Source organism: Arachis ipaensis, chromosome B10, assembly GCF_000816755.2.
Source record: "Arachis ipaensis cultivar K30076 chromosome B10, Araip1.1, whole genome shotgun sequence".
NCBI lineage: Eukaryota > Viridiplantae > Streptophyta > Magnoliopsida > Fabales > Fabaceae > Arachis > Arachis ipaensis.
The window spans coordinates 131,621,378-131,625,342 of NC_029794.2; positions in this window are offsets into that span (position 1 = coordinate 131,621,378).

Consider the following 3,965-nt stretch of genomic DNA (forward strand, 5'->3'; position numbering starts at 1 on the left):
AGGTTGTTATATATAAAATACAACAAAAAATAATTAAATAAGAATATTAATACTTTATTTTCAGACAAGTTGCTTAATTGAATTGTTTGGAATATAAAATTATTAGAATATAAGTTTTTAACATTGTAGACATATTTCCAATATTTATATATCTATAGAAACCATTAGATGGTGTAGTGGTTTCAAATTTAAAGTGTAGCGATCGACGTGGAATTGAGTGACAACTAGAAACTGCTATAGGGTGTAGCGGTTTTTAAAGAACATAGATTATAAAGAAACGGCGAGAAGCTATCGCTATTACGCAATTCCACGTAAACTGTTATAGGGTGTACCGATTTACGTTCCAATTTGAAACCACTACATCCTGTAGTAGTTTCTATATATATGTAAATGTTACAAATTCATCTACAGTGTTACAAAATTTTTATTTTCGTAATTTTGAATTTCAACCAATTTAATTAAGTAACTTGCCCTTTAGCTTATCATAAGGATAAATTTAGGGTTAAGTACTGTTTTCGTCTCTAAGGTCTGGGGTGAAAATCAAATTCGTCCCCGACCTTTTTTTGTTATTAAAATCATCCCCAATGTTATAAAATGTTATAAAATCGTCCTTTTGTCCATAAATAAAATTTTTCGGACAATTTTGCCCTTAAACAAAAATAAAAAAAATCCTCCATTGTCACCACTATCCCCTGCATCATCAGTCATCACTACTACCGCCACCAAACTCGTGCTTCTTAGTCAACCCTTCAGAGCCAAGCACCTCACAAGTATCCTCCATTGCGCACAACTTCTACACTCCAAACAAGCCAAGTTCATTCAGCTCCACCCCAGAAAGAACACAACCCTTTTTTTCCCAAAGTGCGCAACAACTAATGAATTCAATTGCAAACACCAACCTAAGATCCTTACAGATTCATGCAATTCCTTAATCAACCTTTTGAGCCAAAATAATTCACAAGGAATCTCCACTACAAGGCATAGTTTTTTTCACTCAATAAGAAGCCCATATTCATTCAGTTCTAACCCAGAAAGAACATATCTCATGCAAAACATGTTAATCCAGAAAGAACATAACTCGTACAAGAACTGAAATGTTATTCCCACTAATTCATCAACAACAACACCACCACATTCAAATTCAAGACAAAAATTTCAAAAATCCAATCTTTTAAACTCAAAAAGAGAGAACGCAGATTTCAGGAACAAATCGAGGTCCACCATGGCGAGTGGTGACCCATGCGCTGCCGCCTTCTTGAACGACTCCGTGCCTTTTCTACATTCTGCTTCACTCGTGGTTTTCGTGCTTGAACTTCTTCTCCATCGGAGCAGCATCATCGCCTCCCTCAGCGGCCACAACACCTACTACCACGATTGGCACACCACCGACGCCACCTTCAGTAAAATTAACAAAAATTTCATATCAAACAACATGAATAGAGATCTGGAAAGAGAGGAAGAGAGGAAGAGCTAGCTACATGAATAGATCTGAAAAGAGATGAGCTCCAGGAAATAGAACAGAGAAACAGAAAAGCAGAATAGGAAGCAGAAAGAGTCGGCACCGAAGGAGAATGTCAGCAACGACGCCCTTTCTCTCCGGCGACGCCTTCTTCTTCCTCTTCTCTTCTTTTTCCTCTTTGTTCTCCACCCTTCCCTCTCTTCTTTTCTTCATGGCTTGCACTCCCTTCTCTCTGCGTTGTTGAAGGAAAAAGAAAGAAAGGGGGGTAAATGATGGATGAAGGGCATTTTTGTCCAAAAATTAGAGAAAGGACGATTTTTTAACGTTTTATGACGTTGATGATGATTTTAATAATAAAAAAAAGTTGGAGACGATTTTGATTTTGGTCTAAGACCTTGGGGATGAAAATAATACTTAACCCATAAATTTATTACTACTATTTTTTTTATTTAAATAATACATACTTTAAGTTACATATAATATAAATGAAGTATTAACGTAATTTTACTTCTAAATTCAAAACCCTAAATAACAAGAAGAGGCACCCAATTCACTATTATACTATAAACCCTAACTCTTGACATCAAAGCACAACTTTTAGTGCTACACTCAACCCCTTAAACCCTAAAACCTTATCACTCGGCACTACACAATAAAGTCTAAATTCGTAAACCTTAAACTGTAAATCTCAAACCCTAAATCTTAAACCGTCGTTACTCAACCCCAAACACTAAACCCTAAACTATCAACTCTAAACATTAACGTATAAACCCAAGAGCACATGCTTATTAATGTTAAATCTTACGTCCAAAATTTTAAACCCACGCCATTTACCTTTTAACACTAACTACTAAAACCAAAACCCTAAATCCTAGACCTTTATTCCTAGATTTAGACTCTAAATCTTAAACTATAATCCTTAACATTACTTTAACCCTAAATATTAAATGATTTACTCTTCTTCATCAACCTTTAATTAAACTTCCAAAACTCAAGCCTAAAATTTAAACACTAAATCATATGCCATAAATAATAAAATATATAGCATAAAGATTAACTGTTAAATCTTAAACTATAAATAATAAATTTTTAACTCTAAATATTCTTAACTCTAAATATTCGGTACATATCATATCCTATTATATACCGTTAATCTTATTTTATTGTCAAATAATTTTAAATTATATACTCTAACCCCTAAATATTAAAGTTTAACCACTTAGACCATATACCCTAAATCATAACATGTATATCCTAACCCTATAAATTATATAAATCCTCAATTCTATACTCTAAATCCTACATTAAACTATAACTCATAAATCTTATACATTTCACTAGTAATAGTAGTAATAGTTGTGGACAATTTACTATAGTTATTATTATTTTTGTTATATTATTCTTACTACTATTATTATTATTATTATCTTCTAACATTATCTGTTAACTTTTTAATTTTATTAATATTTATTGTTATCAAAATAAATAACCATATAGCGTGAAAAAATTATTATTACCAATTACTATTATTATTATTATACATTAACACCATATACTAAAATACTGTAACACTACTCATAAATTATCTTAAAATATGTTTCTTTATTTTTTTTTTTTTGGATTTTAACTTTTCTTTTTTATGTCAGACTTTTTTTTGTATTCTTTCTTGGACTAAGGTCAAGCTCCATTACCTATATGTCTCATAGTCTAAAACAAAAAATGAATACCCAATCAATAATATTCATAAACAAAGCCTTATTTTGGTAAAAAAAAAATGCAGGATGCCCAAATAAACTCAACTGACCCAACCCATAATCTACAAAATTTTATGAAAAACAAAAACAGGCATTTTTAACCAAGGCCCATTCTCATGTCACATTAGCACTAATGAAATCTAATTCAATCAACTTTACAAATTAAGCTAAGGCACATGCATAAGGGAACAATATACTGTAAGTTGTTGAAATTGTTGAGAAATTGTCTTTAATTTTTCTCCCTCTAGACACTTGTCAGTAATATACTTGGACAACACATTAATATATGTGTAAAATTTTTTTTTTCTACACCATAGAATTCAGTTCATCTTACACTTATTGGAATGAATTCTTGCCATAAACAAAACTAATACTAAAATTTTATAATTTTAACATTGAAATTTTGTTACAAAATATAGAAATTTCTTCTTTAATACTGCATTTTTTTGCTTCTTATTCTTCTTTCTTTTAGGAGTATTACTTCTTATATTAGACTTAAGTGAACATATTTGTACTGTATTACAATTTTATTTAGTTAAATGAATGTAGGTTTACACTTATTAGATTGAATTTTTGCCATAAACAAAAATTATACCAAAATTTCTTAATTTTAACACCGAAATTTTGCTACAAAAACATAGATTAATCTCGTCTTTAATGTTACATTTTGTTTATTCTTATTCTTCTTTCTTTTTTTCTTCTGTTGTTCTTACTTATTCTTTTAGGACTATTGCTTCTCATTAAACTTGAAT